General features: G+C 41.6%; 1 protein-coding gene across 7 annotated transcripts in view; it reads right to left on the bottom strand.

Annotated features, from left to right (window-relative positions):
- Nucleotides 1-23,108, bottom strand: part of TSPAN18 (tetraspanin 18) — a 160,944-nt gene that overhangs the window by 73,068 nt on the left and 64,768 nt on the right. For all 7 annotated transcript variants that reach the window (XM_083443368.1, XM_083443371.1, XM_083443372.1 and 4 more), the window contains one exon: nt 1,529-1,612. The gene's annotated coding sequence lies outside the window, so the exon portion shown is untranslated. The remainder of the gene's footprint in view (nt 1-1,528; nt 1,613-23,108) is intronic.

Here is a 23,108-nt window from a genome sequence, read left to right as displayed (position 1 = left end):
GCTGTCAGCTCTCCTTCAGTGGAATATTTGGTGTCATATGTAGTTACATAAAAGGAACATTACGTCAGCTCCTAACTGTGGTTTAGAGAGGGTCAGGACCAAACAGCAATCAGGATCAGAGGGCTTGATCCATCCAAAGCTATTTTAGTATGTGCCCAACTCTCCCACATTTTCCAGTGTTATCAGTGACATTTCCAGACAAGCTCCTGGGCTCTTTACTGAACAAATCAGTAGGACATAATGGACCTTTCTAAACTTCTAAAGTTTCCTCATTTTTTTTGGGTTAAATGCCTCTCTTGCTGAGTTCCTTTAGCATTCAACTGAAACCAGCATATGAACAGGCACAAATATTTTTTAACAATGTAGAAAAAGATGTGAAAACACTAGCTTTAAAAAGCTAGCTACCATAGATAAAAATGAAAGTGAATGAGATTTTACTCTCTGCTAAAGATAAAACTGCTCCAGCGTCTCCAGTGAGAGAGCGTCAGAAAATACTCTGTTTAGTGTCTAGTGATATGGCCCTTCCTTCAGGCATTTTAAGCTGGGCTTGCATATTAAAAGGACTACAGTTTTAACACTGAACCGTCTATTAAAAATTCTATGCATAAGCATCTGTAGCTTCATGTAAACATCAGATTGAAGCATCTCTCTCTTTAGGATGAAAACAGAAGTGTTAATGTTTCCACACTGGGCGCAAATGCTATGTTTATCTACAGAGAAAGTACACAGCAGAAAACTCCAGGGAAAAACAGGGAACAAATAATGCAGCCACCTTGTGCATGTGAATGAAGACTTCTCATGTAAATGTATCATTACCATAGGAGGAAGCACCAAAAGCAGAGAGAGAGAGAGTGTACAAATGATAAAAAGCAGTATAGATAAATGAAGCGTTAGTAATTTTCCTGGAATTTTCCACAGTATCTTCAACTGCACTGGGTCTTCCTTTAGGATAGTCACAAAACACAATCCAGCAGCAACCCTACATTATCTGATCCATGTACCAAGGATTCAGGGTCATTCGAAGTTCACAGAGTGGTTTACAATGTGGATATGAAGGTGTAGTACGACAAAGCAAGAACTGGAATCCTTCTCTCATCTTGTATTAGTTGCAATTGCAGAAATGCAGGCTTTAAAAAATCCGTCAGATTTATCTTATTAGAATGTGGGATATCCTTTCAAAGCAAAAGAGGAAGAAATCCCCATTGTTTCAAATAAGCCTCTGCAATGCATGGCAGAGGATACCATTAGGTGCTAGTAGTTTGTCCTGAATGGCTTTCATCTTTTTAAACAACTGTTAGAACAATGTAAAGTCCTGTGAACATATAAGAGGCAAAGCTTTTCTAGGGAAAGGCATATTGGACAAATACAACAAGACAGTGTATCGCAATAGGAAGTACCACTCACCCTATTCCTGACTTAGAGGTGCACTGAGTCACTTCAGGGGAAAATGCAGGGTATAATTAATATAAAATAATAATAATTAATAATAATAATAGTAACAGGCACACACTCACTTGCCATTCCTTACCTTAGTTTTGTTTAGTGGGGGCTAACAGGCTTGAACAGGAGGATGTAACACCAGCAACCTACAGCAACATGCACATTCAGTGACCTGTGGGGAGTAAGTAGTAAGAGAATACATTAGAATGCCCCAAAGCCAGAAGAATATTAGGTCTTCCCAGTTCAACATCTTCCTCTTCTAGTTTGCAGAGTTTACTCAAAGTGCAGTTTTCTGGTAACGTTAAACTATGGTTTGATTAGACCAGGAAGTAACATAAAGCACAACGTATAAAGGGAGAAGGAAGTGAAGAAGGAAGGAAGTGGATAGTTCTTAATCCTCCAAATCATAGTTTGGAGATTGTCTGAATAAAGTAACAGATACAACACCAGCATGCAATTTGATGAAGCCAATGCCAGGGACTCAGGAGGGTCCACCGCTGTGAACTGAGGGAACCCTTTAAACTATTTTTGGCTGCACATCTCCCAGAAACAACCATCAACAACTAAACTGTCCTTGGGAGGGGCTGAAAGCAGTGCTATTTTTCCAGAAAAAGAGGTGTCGGAACTGAGTTCCTAAGAGTTCCCCCAGAAAAAAAGTCCTGCCTAAAAGGATGGTTTGCTCACTCACTCTCAGCATTGGGTAGCAAGGGAAAGATGTGAAACACTCTCCCCAGAAGTATTCATTTGGGGGGGGGGAGAGTGAATTCAGTGACAGTGGGCATTTTTCCTTTCCATTAAGAACAATGTGTCTTTTATATAAAACTGTCCATAGTCTGTCACTCTTTTAACGGATGCACCACTGTAATTAAGGTCACTAATGGAACTTTCTGAATAGCAAAGGCAAGCACTCAGAGGAGAAAGTTTATGTTATGTACCATCTATTATATTCTGACTAGTATAGTAGTCAGAAGTTGTAAAAGTGAGCTTTCACAGCCTTTAATAATGGTCAATAAATCATTGCTCACTTCTCTATTTTCATGAGTTTTGTTCCGCCCATTTCCAAGAGTGTGGGTATTATTCCTATCTTGGATTCTCCCAAGGAAAAAATTCAGGACTGGGAGTCTGGTCTACCCAGACATTTCCTTGTTCCCCGTACCTCTACTTGATTAGAATCAAGGAAGCTCTCACAGTCAGTCATTCACATCTATATTCACATGGGGGGGGGTGATGCCACCTTAACCCTCCACAGGGCAAAAAACTAAGCATGTGTATAAATAATTACTGAACATGCTGTATTTTTTTTATAAAAAAAACAACAACAGGTGTCATGGGTTGAAGAAGTAGAAACCAAGCCTACAGCACTCTTAGGCCTGTGACACCTAGTGTGATTCAGAATTTATCCTCCAGGTTGTCATGCATCTGAACTCCAGCTATATGCTACAGATGGTTCCTGGAGGTGACACAAAACAAAAGCAGCCATTGTCCATTTACACCTCCTCATACATTAACAATAACTGTGGTCCCATACTCTCCTATATAATATAATAATAATAATAATAATAATAATAATAATAATAATAATAATAATTTATTATTTATTATTTATACCCTGCCCATCTGGCTGAGTTTCCCCAGCCACTCTGGGTGGTTCCCAATCAAGTGTTAAAAACAGTACAGCGTTACATATTAAAAACTTATTAACTTAAAACATATTAAGGGCTGCCTTAAGATGTCTTCTGAATGTCAGGTAATTGTTTATCTCTTTGACATCTGATGGGAGGGCGTTCCACAGGGCGGGCACCACTACCGAGAAGGCCCTCTGTCTGGTTCCCTGTAGCCTCACTTCTCGCAATGAGGGAACTGCCAGAAGGCCCTTGGCGCTGGATCCTAGATACTATTGCAGAATATATTGGGGGGTTTTCTACAATATTCCAATCAGGATGACAACCAAACTCTTAGCACAGCATTTGTGTCTATAAATCACAGTCACATGCAAGCTCCCTGTGAAATAATCTGGATAGGGTAATTGACACATCATCCAAGCTGCTGAGGCCAATGGGCTGAGTACTAGATAGAGAGGATTTTAGCTCATTTGGATCACGTACTATGTTCTTTGTCTCAGTACCTTGTTGATGAGAAGGAACATTTCCCATTCTAATATGTTTTCTAAGCACTCCTTCCCATGTGCCTCAAATGCCTCCTAAAATGATATTCATAGTCATATGAACCGAGTTAGCCAGGCATAGAAGGAAAAATAAGCTTGTGTGTAGTATGGAGAAGGGAAAAGGAAGAGATTCTGGCTGTATGTATACAAAGAGACAGCAATAGAATGGAATGAGACTAACACTTAAATTGAGCTTCTTGTGAGTCATGAGCAGCAATAAAGAAGTGTAAAAATAATGACGAACTGGTTCATTTTACATCAACCACAGTGTACATACATCTCAGTAGATCAAATGAAGCTAAATACAGATACAGATACAGCACTAATTTGACAGGCTCTGAGATAAGCCCACTAGGAATCATAATTTCAGCTTTGTGTGTGTTAAAATAGCAGAATGCTTGCTGTTCAATATGCTTATTTACAGACGTAGTTTACTAGTTCTATGAAAGGTGAAGGCATACATAAAGAGGTTTGACCTAAAAAACTGTGTGGAACAGACAGCAGGGATGCCATTCCAGATTTCAGGGTTGGGGGGGCGGAAAGCAGTAGGTGACTAAAAAAAATTTAAAGTCCATGAAGCATGGTGATTTTGGGATGCCTGCCTAATATACAGACACAGTTAGTTATTTAAAGTCAAGGTAGCTGCTCACATATAGCTGCTTCTGAGGAATAACAACAGGTAACCTTCAATGTTGGTGAGGGATCAAGTTAAGAAGTCCTGAAGCCACTGCTGATAAGGAACACTCCAGAATGTATTTTGTATAGTTGAGTTTTTACCTTTATCTTCAGTACATTGTATTTTATTTTATTGCTATGGCTAGAGGCTGATGCAAATAAAGATGAACACTACTACCAAAAAATTGTTCAAGAGTATATTCTATCCCTAGAGAAAATGGGGGACACCCCGCCCCCAATTTCTCTACTCACTAACAGGATGAAGAATTTTGAGATGCTATTTGCACACAGCTTCATCACATACTAGTACTTGACAGGTATGCCTGTTTCACATTTGCTAAACAAAGGCTTCATATTTACTGAATGAAGTATTCATATTTATGGCAGTGAAGTAATTTACTTCAGCAGCTGCTCAGCTGAGACACTGCAGTCAAACCATGATTTTGCTGTCAGGAAAGTGATCACGGCTTACATGCAACGTCTCCCCCTCCACACATGTGAAACTTCCCTCCTTCACTTTCTGGTGTAGAGTAACTACAATTATCAGAAACCCACTTTGTTGTTGTTTAGTTGTTTAGTTGTGTCCGACTCTTCGTGACCCCATGGACCAGAGCACGCCAGGCCCTCCTGTCTTCCACTGCCTCCCGCAGTTTGGTCAGACTCATGTTTGTAGCTTCGAAAACACCGTCCAACCATCTCGTCCTCTGTCGTCCCCTTCTCCTTGTGCCCTCCATCTTTCGCAACATCAGGGTCTTTTCCAGGGAGTCTTCTCTTCTCATGAGGTGGCCAAAGTACTGGAGCCTCAGCTTCACGATCTGTCCTTCCAGTGAGCACTCAGGGCTGATCTCCTTAAGAATGGATATGTTTGATCTTCTTGCAGTCCATGGAACTCTCAAGAGTCTCCTCCAACACCATAATTCAAAAGCATCAATTCTTTTGGCGATCAGCCTTCTTGATGGTCCAGCTCTCACTTCCATACATCACTACTGGGAAAATCATGGCTTTAACTATATGGACCTTTGTTGGTAAGGCGATGTCTCTGCTTTTTAAGACGCTGTCTAGGTTTGTCATCGCCTTTCTCCCAAGGAGCAGGCGTCTTTTAATTTCGTGACTGCTGTCACCATCTGCAGTGATCATGGAGCCCAAGAAAGTAAAATCTCTCACTGCCTCCATTTCTTCCCCTTCCGCCAGGAGGTGATGGGACCAGTGGCCATGATCTTCGTTTTTTTGATGTTGAGCTTCAGACCATATTTTGCGCTCTCCTCTTTCACCCTCATTAAAAGGTTCTTTAATTCCTCCTCACTTTCTGCCATCAAGGTTGTGTCATCTGCATATCTGAGGTTGTTGATATTTCTTCCGGCGATCTTAATTCCGGCTTGGGGTTCATCCAGTCCAGCCTTTCGCATGATGAATTCTGCATATAAGTTAAATAAGCAGGGAGACAATATACAGCCTTGCCGCACTCCTTTCCCAATTTTGAACCAATCAGTTGTTCCATATCCAGTTCTAACTGTAGCTTCTTGTCCCACATAGAGATTTCTCAGGAGACAGATGAGGTGATCAGGCACTCCTATTTCTTTAAGAACTTGCCATAGATTGCTGTGGTCGACACAGTCAAAGGCTTTTGCATAGTCAATGAAGCAGAAGTAGATGTCTTTCTGGAACTCTCTAGCTTTCTCCATAATCTAGCGCATGTTTGCAATTTGGTCCCTGGTTCCTCTGCCCCTTCGAAATCCAGCTTGCACTTCTGGGAGTTCTTGATCCACATACTGCTTAAGCCTGCCTTGTAGAATTTTAAGCATAACCTTGCTAGCGTGTGAAATGAGTGCAATTGTGTGGTAGTTGGAGCATTCTTTGGCACTTCCCTTCTTTGGGATTGGGATGTAGACTGATCTTCTCCAATCCTCTGGCCACTGCTGAGTTTTCCAAATTTGCTGGCATATTGAGTGTAGCACCTTAACAGCATCATCTTTTAAAATTTTAAATAGTTCAGCTGGAATATCATCACTTCCACTGGCCTTGTTATTAGCAGTGCTTTCTAAGGCCCATTTGACTTCACTCTCCAGGATGTCTGGCTCAAGGTCAGCAACCACACTACCTGGGGTATACGAGATATCCATTTCTTTCTGGTAAAATTCCTCTATGTATTCTTGCCACCTCTTCTTGATGTCTTCTGCTTCTGTTAGGTCCTTTCCACTTTTGTCTTTTATTATGGAAATCTTTGTACGAAATGTTCCTTTCTTATCTCCAATTTCCTGAACAGATCTCTGGTTTTTCCCATTCTATTGTTTTCCTCTATTTCTTTGCATTGCTCATTTAAGAAAGCCTTCTTGTCTCTCCTTGCTATTTTTTGGAAATCTGCATTCAGTTTCCTGTATCTTTCACTATCTCTCTCGCATTTTGCTTGCCTTCTCTCCCCCGCTATTTGTAAGGCCTCATTGGACAGCCACTTTTCTTTCTTGCATTTCCTTTTCATTGGGATGGTTTTAGTTGCTGCCTCTTGTATAATGTTACGAGCCTCCATCCATAGTTCTTCAGGCACTCTGTCCATCAAATCTAAATCCTTAAACCTGTTCCTCACTTCCACTGTGTATTCATAAGGGATTTGACTTAGATTGTATCTTACCGGCCCAGTGGTTTTTCCTACTTTCTTCAGTTTAAGCTTGAATTTTGCTATAAGAAGCTGATGATCTGAGCCACAGTCAGCTCCAGGTCTTGTTTTTGCTGACTGTATAGAGCTTCTCCATCTTTGACTGCAGAGAATATAATCAATCTGATTTCGATGCTGCCCATCTGGTGATGTCCATGTGTAGAGTGTTGAACTGTTTCTTTAAATTTAAAGGTTCATCATTGTTTCACCCAATGTGTATACCTTTAAGGGGCCAGAGCAAGGGCCAGAGCGAACTAACGAGATCCAGCTTTACAGCTGTGAAGCATAGCAGGTGCTGCTGAGTTGCATTGATTAAGCTGTGTCGGGAATTGGCTGCAGTATATAAGGAGCAGCACCTAGCTCTGCCTTTTACCCTGGGGGATGGGTTGGTGGTTGGGTCGTGTTTGTTTGTTTGTATTTAGTGTTTAAGGAGTTTTGTTTTTCTTATTAAAACCTTGTTTAAGTTATTTTTGAGTCCCTTTTCTTTTTAATGCAAGCTCTCCCCAGCAAGCTCTCTGCAGCGTTACTACACTGCGAAAAGCCAACTCTCTTGTGTTGTTGGAAAAGAGTGTTTGTGATGACCAGCTTGTTCTCTTGGCAGAACTCTATTAGCCTTTGCCCTGCTTCGTTTTGAACTCCAAGGCCAAACTTGCCAGTTGTTCCTTTTATCTCTTGACTCCCTACTTTAGCATTCCAATCCCTATAATGAGAAGAACATCCTTCTTTGGTGTCATTTCTATAAGGTGTTGTAAGTCTTCATAGAATTGGTCAATTTCAGTTTCTTCAGCACCAGTGGTTGGTGCATAAACTTGGATTACTGTGATGTTAAAAGGTCTGCCTTGGATTCGTATCGAGATCATTCTATCATTTTTGAGATTGCATCCCAGTACAGCTTTTGCCACTGTTTTGTTGACTATGAAGGCCACTCCATTTCTTTTATGGGTTTCTTGCCCACAGTAGTAGATGTGATGGTCATCATCCGAACTGAATTCTCCCATTCCCGTCCATTTGAGTTCACTGATGCCCAGGATGTCAATATTTATTCTTGCCATCTCATTTTTGACCACATCCAACTTACCCAGGTTCATGGTTCTTACATTCCAGGTTCCTATGCAATATTTTTCTTTACAGCATTGGACTTTCCTTTCACTTCCAGGCATATCCGTAATGGAGCGTCCTTTCGGCTTTGGCCCAGCCACTTCATCAGCTCTGAATCTACTTGTACTTGTACTCCGCTCTTCCTCAGTAGCATGTTGGACGCCTTCCCACCTGAGGGGCTCATCTTCCAGCGCCATAACCTTTATATGCCTGTTGTCTTTGTCCATGGAGTTTTCTTGGCAGGGATACTGGAGTGGCTTGTCGGTTCCTGCTCCAGGTGGATCATATTTGGTCAAAACTCTCCACTATGACCTGTCCATCTTGGGTGGCCCTGCACGGCATAGCTCATAGCTTCTCTGAGTTATTCAAGTCCCTTTGCCACGGCAAGGCAGTGATCCATGAACGAGAGAAACCCTTTAAAACTAGTCTTATTCACACATTACACAGAGCATAGCAGGAGCTATTTTGAAGTTACAGTGATTACTTGGAGCAGAGCTGCATTTTAGTGTAGCATTCTGCTGGTGTCCACATCACATTTTCTGGAACTGTCTGAAGAGAAAGCCCAGCATTCAGCCTCCTGCTTACATGTACAGCCAACTGCACGATCAGCAGAACTGCACAACTGGATGTCCCAATCATGTGGAGGCTGTTACATGCAAGTAACACGTGACTAGGGCTGTGTCCCCATGGCGTGCTCTGGTCCATGGGATCACGAAGAGTCGGACACGACTAAACAACTAAACAACAACAGGGCTGTGTTCCTTTTTTCCACTTTGTAGTACACTATGATTGGAAGCAGTCATAATTTTCCTGAGTCTAATATACTGGCAAACCATCGTCATCATGAACTATGCCAGCATCTAACATTTCACAGCCTAAACATCAAGCATTTCATAAACCAGTAATTTGTATACTAGTAAACTCATATGATCCTGTTTCCATGGGGAAAATAATATTTGGGAGACATTTTCCCATTATGACCGATCCCATGATAACACACTTTTTTTAGATTTGTGGGTGAGGCTTGCTCAGAGCTTATATGGTCGTATGGAGAATTTGGTGGCATTCAAGTAAAAAAAGCAGGGACCTTAAGACTTTTAAAGTTAATGTTCTGTGTTTGACCAGCCAGGTAAATTCCATTGGAAAGCAGCTTCTAGTACAGGGTAGACAAATCTGTGCACATAGTAAGGACAAAGGTACCACACCTTTTACACAACTAAAGCTGAAAGCACTGCAGTCTTCTTAGGAAAAGCACACGTTCTTTAAACCTGTGATATAAATCTCAATAAAGCCTCCTGAGCAAAAGTCAAACACAGTTCTGTGTCCATAAAGGGAGACCTTCCTTAACAAGAGAAGAGGATTATAATTAAGTAGCTCTTTCTATCAGGCTAGTAATGAGGAATAAAGGAAGTCACACACAGACTAGAAGCAGAACAATTTGCAGTGGTCAAAGATGATGTCCAATAACATCAGGGACAGGCAACAGATTAGCTACCCTTTCTCAAGAGCCTAAAACAGAGCACTTGTGAGAATCATTCACAACAAATGGGAACTCTGGACAGTCTTCGGGGATGCTGATTATTTGTATCCATTTTGGTCTAACTTCAGGTCTGGTTATGATTTGGAAATGGCCTTGACCACCCTGGTGGCTGACATATAAAAGAGAATATGCTGCCCTTTTTGTTCTCCTCCTGGTTTTTATGCTTTGTAGACTGCTTAGAAATCATCTTAACTTTAAGAGATATATAAATTAATAAATGGTGGTGGTGATGATAAAAGACAATGAGAGGACAGACCCTACAGGCTGTGACTCAGAGCAACAGAGAATAAGGCTTTCTTCTGAGGAAACTGGTCTAAACATATAAACTATTATTCTTATTATATTTATTTATATCCTACCCTTTTCCCTGACAGGGACTCAAGGCAGCTTACAACTAGGTAAAGTACAACTAATCAATGCAAGGTATCAGATGCCAAGACTTGATCAGTTGCCAACAGTCTACATCACGGGTGTCAAACACAAGGCCCGCGGGCCGAATCCGGCCCGCCAGACCTCATCATGTGGCCCGTGGCATCAAGGGCGAGGAAGCGAGCTTCTCGTCCTTTTTACTGGTCCCGACCCAGATTTTAGGGTCTGCACTCCGGCGGAGGCTCTCTGCCTTTCTAAAAAGTGACCCACGCGAACAGCCTTCCCTGCCTGCTTGCAGACAGGGCTCCAACTGACGCGCCCTGTTGGCGCTGCCTACCGGCCGGTCCCGCAACTTTCGCCTGCCTCGCGGGCCGGGCAAAGAGGCTTTCTGCTCGCTTGGTCCAGTCCAGGGCTCGCTGCGGAGGAGGCGGTCCCGCGAAGCTGAGCTTGGAGCCGGCTGCCTCCACCCCTCGGAGCCTCCCACACTGAAGAGGACCACACCGCAAAGCAGGGGCGCCTCCCACCCCGAAGAGGACCGCACCGGCATCTGGGCGGATGGAGCAAAGTGGGAGCCTGCCAGCAACTTGGCTGTGGGAGCCTGGCTACGAAACACTGCCCCCCTCCCCACGCCAACACATCGGCTTTCTCCGGGCCGGAGGACTTGACGGATAGCCCCCTCCCCAGGAGCAACTGCAGCAGCTCGGGGCCCCAGCAGGACATCCTGGCCACCCGCGCCCGTAGTGCCGCTGGGGCTCCCTTGCAAGGAAGAAACTTCTGCTGTCCAAACTGCAGCTCCGTATCCTCCGACCTCTGAGTGCGGCGGCAGGGCGGGGGAGGCAACATTTGCTTCTGCTCTGCTCTGTTGGGAGAGGCTCCTGTCTCCTCCCCGTTGGAGCTCCAGTCTGCCTGGAAGCCCACCTCGACATATTTTTAAAAAATCATTATTATTTCTTCTTCTATTCTTATTTAAAATCGTACTGGAATAGGTATATTAAATAGTGTATAGGTTCAAGACAACACACACCAGTGCCTAAGGAAAAATAACTTTGATAAAGTCCTACAGATACAACCGGCCCTTTGAGGGTGACCAAACTGCTGATGCGGCCCCCGATGAATTTGAGTTTGACACCCCTGGTCTACATGGTGAAAATGAAAGGAGTTCTAAACACAGCAATTAGGGAGCAATATATGTAACACAATGCCCAGCTGGGACAGAACAGGAATACTTGCCATTTCTCAGTCAATGATATACCTCCACAAACCCAAAGAGGCCTCATTCTGTCAAGAAGAGTCAGAGCATGAGCGAGTCTAAGCAATTCCTCAATAAAGATGAGCAACTCCATGAAGAATCTTCTCTTTCTCCCACTCCCCTTTCTCTGCCCAATGTTTCCTTCAGAAATTCTATTAGATATGCATCACGGTCTATATAATTAATTAGAAAGGCTCAAAAGTCCAATCACAAATTCTTTGAAAAGGGCAGATATGAAAGATTCTCATCTTCCAAGCAGAAGGCTCCCAGGAGAATCCATTTTCTTCATGTCACATCAACAAGAGTGTGTATGACAAGCACTTCCAACATTCAATGCAGTGCTTGATACACTTAATTGCAGGACATTAATGCTGACCTGACCAATTAAAACTGTGTTGTGGCTCATGTCTTCCTGAAGCAGATGTTTCATATATTACCTGCATGTTATCAATCAACACAGTTAATACTCCTACCATATGAGATAATTATTTTGCAATTACATTGAAACAAATGATATTTCTTGCAAAAGGTTCCACTAATTATCCATGCTTGCCAAAGGGTAGGGATAATGGGATATTTTTCTTCAATCGCTGCCTCTCATTAATCCTAACACCCTCCTGGCCCCAAAGATGGAATGGAGGAGGGGAGAAATTGACAGCACTTCCAGAGTGATAGAATTATGCTATCTGAAGATGCAGGTTCTATAACAGAGTCTCTGTATAATGAATGGCAAAGTTCCAAATCACTTTGCATTGCTTTTCCTTAGACCAGCATTGCTGCTGCTCCCATTCCCACCCCCACCTCCCGCCAGTCTAAGCTATATAAACAGCAAACACAATTGTCTCCATATAAACCTTTCATTTTTGATGAAAATTCCTTTTGCTTGTCTGGGAAGCCAAGGCTTATCATAATATTAGTATGCAATGGCTGTGGCTGTAAATTTTAATTGGCTAAACTAGTAGATTAACTAACCTTTAGCTGATTAATTGGTATAGGCTAATTTTAATTGGAAGGACTGTGAGTTAAGATCATGCTTATTATTCTAGTGCAGGTCTAGAACTATTTAGTTTCTTTTTAAAAAAATTAAAAAATACTTCAGCATTTTTATATGAAAATCCAACCCATGGAAATTTGGCCTGGAGGAAATGTTTTGAGACTATTTTGGTTCTTCTGTGCTACTGTCATGAGGAATGAGAATAAAAAAGTATGATATTTCTTTCCAACTGGACACTATTTTTTTAAAAAAATCATCTCACCTGCTGAATAAACCTATGCTGATATGTATATTTGCTCACATTCAAAACCAATTAATTGACTAACTCAATTCCAAATGATTAATCATCAGTAACAAATAGTAGTTCAGTGAACAGCATAAATTGGGTGTGGGAAACCTTTATCCCTCCAGATGTTGCTGAAGTACAACTCTCATCATCTTTGGCCATTATCTTTGCTAAGGCTAATGGCAAGTGTAGTTCAGCAACATCTGGACTGCCAAAGCTTCGCCCGTCCTGCCCAAAACATTTTCTCTACATCTCCTTCCTTTTTTGCTTTCATTGTCTCAGGCAAGTGCAAAGAATTCCTTCAAATCATAAGGAATAGCAACGGAAACCTCACATTTAAGTGACGTCACTCAATAAATTTCCAATACCCAATTGTTGTACAGTCTTAATTTTTCAATGTTCTCCACCTCTTTTTTTGTTCCCACTCTCACATCTATCCTCTGTGATTATTTCAGGTTTCTAACCCTGTACAGATAAAGTATGCATTTTGATCTTGTACAACCAACTCTTCCTGACTTTGACAACACCTGCAAATTGCAATTCCAAGCTCTGTGCTTAAAATCTCTGCTGAAGTTTGTGCAAATTAAAGCAATAGATTGGGTATTGAATGAAGGGCCTTAAAAACTGGAAAGGGCCTTAAAAACTGCACCCACATAGTATGCCTTGTGGATTTCTGGACTGATGTGTGAATACCTAAGAAGAGAGTTTACTTTAACGGAGCTTTAAATTCTACAACTTTGATAGAACAATAAGCATTTTTTCAACATCTTAGAAACTTTTACAAAACATATACAGCCTGCGAATTTGCTTCTTCAGTAGCTGAAAAGGCATGAAAGTGAAAAATGAACTGGTATGCAAGCAGGAGGGCTTTCTAAACTTGTGGCTCCTGACTCACTTTGTCTCAAATGCAAAGTTCAGTCTAGGGAGTATATATCCCTGATCCCCATCTCCTACATATTACTTTTTCGGTAAACAATCTCCAGTTTTCAACCACAAGGAATATATCCCTAAAATGTAATTATTTTACTTTAAAATAAAAGAATACTAATTTTGAAAGACTTAGCAATGATATTTGAAGAAGAGCTAATCACAAGTGAGCCTACAGACATCAGTAAGCATTTCTGAAGAAGCATTGAGAGCTGTCCTAAAATCCCCTAGAAATGAAGAGTCAAAGCTGGTGAAATTAAATTCCAATCACTTGGATGCAATCTATACACTCATGACCACAATAAACACAGCTATTGCATATTGTGTGTCTTGGCATTATCATCAAGTTCCAGGCATCTAGGACTTGGCTCACTGCCACCACAAAAGGGTTCACAGCTTCAGGATAATGAATTTTGTGGTCAGTGCACAAAATGTGAATGCCAAGTAGAAAGGGAAACCATTTCCTAAGGCACCATGTAAGATAAATATTCTTGTTTCATTCCATGAAAAAACCTCAACTGTACCAATTTTTTCCTAGTCCACCTGCTTACATCTTAACTATGGATTCCAATGGTAGTTTCCAAATCAGATTCCCGCCCCCCAAAGAAGCTATAAAGTCCTGAAGTTTCTTGTGTGTTTTCTTACATTTTACTTGCAATGGTAACAACACAACATCTCACACCAAATCTTGCTTTTGCTCACTGCATATCTATCAATTAAAACTTCTCATGAGGCTGTTACAATTCAGACTGAATAAATCTGTTTTCCTAATTTTGCTCGAAATGCTAATTTTCAAAGCAACTATATTTTCTGCTAAAAACAATATATGTACTTGGGCTGTGGCTTTGTGAGTCCTGTGCAGCTGTTCATAAAAAACAATACTTGCCTTTGCATTTGAAAACAACCCAATTTTTCTGTTGACAATACTATTATGCCATCCATCTTTTGTCTTGTTGGGAGTTTTTTGTTAAAATACTTTCAGTATCTTACATAACGATTGATGTCAAAACCCTGCTTTCTCCCCACACCCTGACATTCTAAGATTCATGATGGAAGGGGGGAAACTTAACAGTGTGATCTTATAAAAGTCTGCTCCACAGTAAAACTCATTGGTTTTAATAGAGCCCACTCCTAGATATGTACAGGATTGCAACTTTAATCCTATTTTAATTATAGTCTAAAAGCGCAAAATCTTTTATACATATTCAGCTGATTCGCACTTCATGCTAAGCCAAACCATGTAAACCCAAGAGCAAACCTTGGCTACAGTTTGTGGTTTGCCTAGAGTGAAACAAACCATGAGCCTGGATTTGGACAACACCCCGTACCAAACTATGGCTCAAGCTCACAGTAGCAAAAGGACTGGAGGAATCATAGAATCATAGAGTTGGAAGAGACCACAAGGGCCATGTGGTCAGAAGGAGGAAAGCAGTGGTCAGAATCTCCCCTCCAAGAACCTGCAGACTTGTGATAACCCATAGCTTGATTTAGTGAACCACCTCACTGTAAAATGTAACAAAATCATCAAGAAAATAATAAGAAATCCATATACGATCAGATCATAAATCAGTCCATGGCACTCCATGACACTCCCGTTGTACCTAGAAAAGGTGCCAGAGATTGTATGATGTATCATGGGGAGTGCCTAGAATCAATTGTGCAGCTCCAAAGGCACAGTGTCATTCCTGACAGCACTGCTTCTGCAAGCCACGTTCTTCCAAGTGTTTGCCTCCTACATTTGGTGATCTTCCTCTTTCCTAGAGGCATCCCCCATGTGCCACTCTTCCAGGACAGTCTGTTCTGCTCTATCCAGAAATTCTGCATGTTCCCTAAAGACTCAAAGTGTGCATAAGCCAAGGTGTTGTAGTTTTCTTCCAAAAAGTCAACCAGCTTACCCTTGCTGCAGGTATAGCGTTGCACATCCTCAGGCAGGGAAACAAACATGGCACCGGTGTTGCTGTAGCTCCCTTGCCATTCATGTCTCCTGGTCCTATGTACATGGTGACACAGCACTCTGCTCAATGCCCCTCACAAACACCCCTGTTTACTAGCCCTGTTCATGAGCTCCTGGAGTACTACTGCTAGGAGTTGTGCAATCCCTGTTAATATTCACTATATGAACTAGTTCATAAAAAAGCTGATGACCTCTTGCCAAAGATGGTAATAACTTAAGCCAGTGGTTCCCAAACCCCTTCCCCCACAGCCCAACTACTTGAAAATTGCTGAAGGTCTCAATGGTTATTCTGCCTGTTGTAGCAATAGTACTGCACTGTGCTGGGTGTGGCATGATTTTTAATTGTCTTTTTGCACAGACCATCTGGATGTTGGTTGTGGACCACTATTGGTCCACAGACCACCATTAGGGAACTCCTGACTTAGATGACTATGAAGAAATTCATTTATTTATGCTGGTGAAGTTGATATAGCCAGGAGAAAAACACTGAATATGCTGATGTTTTCCTGCTTGTAGGCCTACAATTTCTGCATAAAATGAAACACAAAATATGTTTAATGGCAAATTAAGTTAAGAAGGTTTTAATGTTATGTAGTACCAAGATTCTTAAATCATTGCAAACACAATGGACTTGCAGGACAAGAGACAAACCTGAATATACAGTGGTACCTCTGGTTACATACTTAATTCATTCCAGAGGTCCGTTCTTAACCTGAAACTGTTCTTAACCTGAAATACCACTTTAGCTAATGGGGCCTCCCACTGCCGCCGTGCGATTTCTGTTCTCATCCTGAAGCAAAGTTCTTAACCCGAGGTACTATTTCTGGGTTAGTGGAGTCTGTAACCTGAAGCATATGTAACCTGAAGTGTTTGTAACCCAAAGTACCACTGTACATGAAAGCGGTGGCACTTCCCATTTCAGGCGCTTAAGCCTAGAGCTACTTTTGGCATGATGGTAGCTGTGCCATCAATGCTGGTACTGTTAAATTATCTGAACTGGCAGCAATTGGCTCAAAGGTCAGCACTCTGAATGTAAGGTTTTGTGTTAAACACTACTTTTGGAAGTACGCTGAAAGGATTTTTTTTCTTCACATTTTGCTAAAGTATCCTGTTCTAGACATCCTGTTGCTAAATGCCAAAAAGAATGGCAAAACACCAATTTTCCTCCAGACCGAATGTTTTTAGTTTCTCAAGGAAGAAGCTGGAGTTACTTCAAGGGGAACTGTAACCTCATTGGCTTGGTTTTGTTTGGTTCATGAACTTCTTTGTTTTCATAATGATGCAGCCTTGTGAGTGATTCCTGTGCTTTGTTTTTATCCAGAAAGCTTTATATTCCCCGACTTGACTGAAATTACAAGTTTCCTGCTACACAGGGGATCTGCTCACTCGACAGATCTATCTCAGATCTGCCGAGTAAACAACATGGGCTTAATTTATGAGAGCAGGGGAAAAATGGTGGTCTGTTTCCTTTCAAGATCCATCAGCACAATAATCTACCAATGAGGAAGATCCATTCCAGTTTCCTGTTTAAAGGATCTATCCATCCTCTGCATGGACATTTCATCTTTATATTTTTGAGATTAATTAGGTTTATATGAAGCTTGTTGGGGGGTTGGGAGAAAACCTAGACATAGTAACCTTACATAATATTTTTAAAGCAAAGTTAAGCAACAGCAACTTTTGGTTTGATCTGGCATATAATCTTAAGTGTAATATTGCTTTCAGAGGTAATGTAATAGCCATGAAGAACCAGGCAGGAAACCTTACCCTAAGTTCCTTAAAACAACAACCACCACCACTGATTATTTATTTCCTTCCCATGGAAGACACCCTCCCCTTAACCTGTACCAACTGGGGGGGGGATGTTTTGGGAAAGATGGGTTACATAGTTCTTCACAAGGATATAAGTTTGGGATAATGAAGTGAGCAAATGAGACTAATGCCTCTGGAATAGAAAGAAAGGAGAAATAATTGAAAAGGACCAGGGAGAGTCTGAAAATACTGCACTGCGAATGCAGATCCCAGTGGATTGGAAAGGGCTCTCACATGGCCACACTAGTTAAGAGTAATCATATTACACTGTGTGCTTAGCTGCAGATTTGGGATAGATTTCTCTCGTCCTGTTGGGGTCACCAATCAAAGGTGACACAGACAATGGTCATCTCCTTTGAGCTTTTATTTAAATAGAAATATTCAGGACAGAAGAGGGACATCGTCTCACAGACGACTTCCCACACTTCTAGAACAGGATTAAAAGATTCAAGGAGACACAATTAAGCTGTTTTTCCTTCACAGCAAGAGAAATTGTTTTGAGTTTCCTTCCTTGTAACTTTTATTCTTTCCTTCACTCTGGATTTGCAACCCATCTGCTATATAATATTTAGCTGCAAACTTTCCACTGAATCCCTCTTGAAAACTTTCTAAAAAGGCTGTCTCGCCAGTCCCAAGGGTACTGTCAGAAGAACATTTTCAGACTCCCCGAAACCATGTGTTGTTTCCTTCTGAAAGTGTTCCAGCCATAGCTTACCCAGAAAAGCAAGTGTGCTGTTTAGTTTCTCCAGTAGCATTCTTACACAGATGGTAAAACAAAAGCAAAAAGAATTGCCATAATTTCATCAAGACCACAAATAATGGGCCACCATACAAGAGATGTTTAAGTTCTGAAGCTCTTGAAACACATGACAACTGAATGTTTAGCAAATTATCTGGTGTGTCGAGTTTCTTTGCATGCTGTATCTCACAATGTACCTTCACTTTCCAAAACCATGACAAGCAAGTGCCACTGATCCTTTAGTGAAGAGTTGAGAAAATGAACCCCAAAGTAACTTCTTGCTATCTTTCCTCCATATTCTCCCACATTTGAGGGGTGAATCCACACTCAGGACCCTTGAATATATATATTGAATGCTTAAGGATTTGCAGGTACTGTAGAGCTGACATTTAGTTCCCCCCTTGCTCTATTCTTTAAATTGTAGCCACACAAAAAACTTGTTAGTAATGCACAAGTTATAGGGATATGCTGGAAGTAAGCTGAAAATGTTCGTACCAAGCACCTAATTCAAAACTTTAAATGACTTCAAGATTAATCTAGACCTCCTACTGTACCTCAAATATTGCTGTCTTACCAACACTCTAAGGCTCCAATCTTAGGATTCTATTTCTACCAAATACACCAGCATTTCTTTCAGCGACACCTTTATTTTGTCCATATTGTTACCACATGTCCTTGTTTACTTGTGCATAAAACTGCACACATACACTCAAGGAACACATGCTGGGACTTCTTATCTAGAGTCACAGCATGCCACAGCAAAACATTCTGTTTTCAGGAGAAGCAATGAGAAAACAAGCCAGAGTTTATTCAATACTTGTATGGGTGTTTTATTACAAAAATAGGCAGTGTAAACACACGTTGGACTGGCAATTATTTGGTTAAAGCTATAGACATAGGAAGGAAATGGGGAAACTAGGCAAGACGGAACTCTTATTCAGGGGGTATTCTGTAAACTACGAGATTGCCCTTTGCACCAGGACTGATTGGGTTATTCCTTAGGACTTCCATTGGCTAGGTTTAAACAAGAAGTTGTGGTTCTTTTTTCTGCAAACACCCAAGGAAACAGCTGATATGAAGGGGGAGCCCAGACACAGCTAAGTCCCTTGGTTCTCCTTGAGTCCCATATACAGTGGTACCTCGGGTTACATACGCTTCAGGTTACAGACTCCGCTAACCCAGAAATAGTGCTTCAGGTTAAGAACTTTGCTTCAGGATGAGAACAGAAATCTTCTGCAGCAGCAGGAGGCCCCATTAGCTAAAGTGATGCTTCAGGTTAAGAACAGTTTCAGGTTAAGAAAGGACCTCCGGAACGAATTAAGTACTTAACCTGAGGTACCACTGTAGTATGGAACTTCGGGTTAAGGTCATGAGTTCACCTGGAGTCCTAGCCAAAATGGGAACAAAAATTTAAAGTTGGTAGGGAAGGAATAGTGAAATAGATTTAGAAACAAATTCCTCTCATCCCCAGATGACTCTGCACAGTAGAAATTTGAAGATGCTAGAACAATTCTTTCTGTTAATCTAACTCCCAGTTGGCCTCTTTAAGGAAGCAAAATGAATAATGAAAACATATAAGCTGCTTTCATTAGTGACTTTGAGCTCTCACTTCCTGCCTGATCTTTAAACATCAAAACTGAGCCCCTTTACCCCTCCCTTGTGCAGAGTGATTGGTGCTTCTGTACAACTCCCCAAAGATACAAAGAGGCACCTAATGCATTTATTACGTCATGGTCACTATCATACATTCTTTTCAAAATGTGATAATCCTCTCCACACAGTATTGAATTTCCCAGTGGGTTCTTTTGCAGTCAGGTTAATAACCTTTATATTATGTAGACAGAGAGGGAGAGATTAACAGGGATTGTACTTAATCCAAGTGTGTAGTATTCTTTCTGCTTTGGACTTTATTCCCTTGTGGATTCTTTCAGTCTCCATTTGCTACTGGATGATTAAACCAAATTGACACAACTCTTGAAAGGTTAGAGAAATCTCTCCTCCCAAGCCATTCACTAGCATACATGTCTTGTTTTGAGACTGTGAAAGAATAGAAATCCACTAGCCAGACTTGGCCAAATGTATTCACACAGGAGTGTTTACATATTTTAATGACTCCATTCCTTTCTGACCCATATTATCTAATATTTTAAAATATTTCATACAAAACCCATGATTTTTTTATAGTTTGTATCTGATGCTTAAAGAGTCTTCACAGAATTTGAAGCAAATTGTTTCTTTCTTTATTCGTCTGCTTGTTGCATCATCAAAGCTAAACTATTTATTCAGATGAAAGCCAGCTCCAATTTGAGTCTGAGCCCAGTTCAAAGTACTGGTTTAAACTAGTGAAGCCTTACATGGCTGAGAACCCCTATACTTAAAGAACCACATTTCCTCAAATGAACCAAGACCCTGAGATTGTCATGTGAGGCCCTTCACTCAGAGGCAGCTCCAGAGGGCAGCAACAAGAGAATAGGCCTTTTCTGTAGCAGCTTCCTGTCCATGGAATGCTCTTCCATGGTCTACCTGGGGCCAAATGTTGTCATATCAGTGCCAAGCAAAGATGTTTTTATTTTCCTGGCATTTGTTGGGCAGTACCAATGATTGGAAAGGGACGCGGGTGGCGCTGTGGGTTAAAAACCACAGAGCCTAGGACTTGCCGATCAGAAGGTCGGCGGTTCGAATCCCCGTGACGGGGTGAGCTCCCAATGCTCAGTCCCTGCTCCTGCCAACCTAGCAGTTCAAAAGCACGTCAAAGTGCAAGTAGATAAATAAGTACCGCTCCGGCGGGAAGGTAAACAGTGTTTCCGTGCGCTGCTCTGGTTCGCCAGAAGTGGCTTAGTCATGCTGGCCACATGACCCAGAAGCTGTACACCGGCTCCCTCGGCCAATAAAGCGAGATGAGCACCGCAAACTCAGAATTGGTCATGACTGGACCTAATGGTCAGGGGTCCCTTTACCTTTTCTTTACCAATGATTGGATACTTTTCTTCTGAATGTTTTTAATATGCTTGTGTATTTTTATTGTTAATTTTATTCACTTTAAGTTGCTTTGAGTTTTTTGTTGTGGGAGCTGATACATAGGTTCAATTAACCTAACCTAATCAACCACACTGGAAGATGTGATGAATGTTCATGCAATGAGCCTCTCTCTGCATTGTGTCATGCATACATGACATCCCAAGAAAGCAAAACTCAATGTCACGACTACGAGACAGCAACTTAATCAGAATGCCAGGCACAACATTGTAGATATTCTGTTACTGTTTCTGTAATTTTATTTATCCGGTCCAAACCACATTAGTGTTATTTTGCAATACTGTTGTTTCTTGGTTGCCCATGAGCCACACAACACATAGGAATAGCACCGCTTCTGCCCCTTTATTCCCAGATTTTTCAGAATAATCATATGACAGCCTTTCATATCATATGAAATCATATGAGTGAGCCAGTGTGGTGTAGTGGTTAAGAGCGGTAGTCTCGTAATCTGGTGAACCGGGTTCGATTCCCCGCTCCTCCACATGCAGCTGCTGGGTGACCTTGGGCTAGTCACACTTCTCTGAAGTCTCTCAGCCCCACTCACCTCACAGAGTGTTTGTTGTGGGGGAGGAAGGGAAAGAAGAATGTTAGCCACTTTGAGACTCCTTAAAGGGAGTGAAAGGCGGGATATCAAATCCAAATTCTTCTTCTTCTTCTTCTTCTTCTTTTAAATTACTGCAGTGCCTTGTGCTGCTTATTTCCATAGACATATTCCATACATGTTCTATTGTAATATGTTCTACGTGGGGCTACCCTTGAGGCTGCTTCAGAAATTGCAGTTAGGGTAGAATACTGCAGCCCAGAATTTGGCTAGAACATCTACACATTATTATTTTACACTGGGGGAAGCACATGGAAAAACTTGCTCAGACAGCTCTGAGCTCCAGCCTTCCTGACCTGGAGGAACGGACAGATTCCCACACCTGAAAAGACTGCAGTAGGAAGCAGCTTTGGTAGCCACTCAGAAAATGGAAGACCCAGGCAAGCAGCTTCAATGTGCAGTTGCACATTGTACCAATGCTGGGGGGTGGGCGGAAAAGATGCCTGCCCTTCTCCTCACCTCTTCATTCACCTGAAAACCTAGAGAGCCACTGTAGACAATACTGAGAGCGATGGATCAAGGGACTGAGTCTAATGGTATAAATTTCTTATGTGTGCTATCTTTTCTGTATGCTCACAGACCAACTGCTGAACTATCTGTTCCAGGACATTTCCTTGGATCGCTGTAAAAAGGCACTGAATATCCCATGGAAATTACCCGTCCCATTTCTCACTGTTCATGCTTTAACTAAGTCAACAAAAACACTTCTGCGTCTGATTGAAACACTTGCACTTTCAAATGTTGGCAGCAATGACGAACCAAATTCAATACAGACCAAACTCAATGTAGCATGAAAATGGGGGAAGAGGCAGAGGGGGATGTGACTGAAATCCTAGACTGCTTTAGCCTAACAAGAGTATAATTCTACAAAGCAGCACCTACAAACCTGCTTTTAATCACGAACATGTGTGGGCAAAGGAGAAGCTGTACATAAGCAAAAACCACCTGCTATTATATTAACTGTTACAGACTGCTCTGCTTCAAAAAAAAATCCTATAGTGAGTTTTCTGAAATGACAAGAGACCTCACCACTTTAGCTTTTTAAGCAATGCAGGAAGATGAAATGAGAATCTGATATAAAGTTGTCATGAAAACAAGGAATGGCTTAAGCAACTCTTAATATAAAAGATTGAAAGAATGGTTAAACATTCATATTCCCACCCATCTGAGCACCACTGCCTTGCTATGTTGCTCCTCACTCAAATAACCTAGGCTAATTTGTTTTGAGTTGATATTTCCTATAATTTCACATACAGATCCTTTAATCTTGTTATCACATTTGCTTTCCAATACTTAGCATTTCCAAGTCTCTAGCTGCTATGATCACGTGGAAAAGAAAGGATAAATTCAGCATAATGATATGGCAATCATTCTATCCCTCCTCCCTCCCTATGCTGTTCTGGGGTTTTCCTGAAGCCCCTGAGCCAAGGGGGGGGCGGGACCAGGAGTGCAGGGGGGGCGGGGAGGAGGAGTGAAGCCCTGTTGCAATAGTGGGCTTCCATTAGCAGGAATCATTAGCTGAATCCAGCCCATAGTGTCTCTCTATCCTTCACTACCTGACCTTTAAGGTATGT

Source organism: Podarcis tiliguerta (genome assembly GCF_965153285.1).
Source record: "Podarcis tiliguerta genome assembly, chromosome: 1".
Taxonomy (NCBI): domain Eukaryota; kingdom Metazoa; phylum Chordata; class Lepidosauria; order Squamata; family Lacertidae; genus Podarcis; species Podarcis tiliguerta.
The sequence above is the reverse complement of the archived record's forward strand: the minus strand, read 5'-3'. Positions and strand labels throughout refer to the sequence as shown.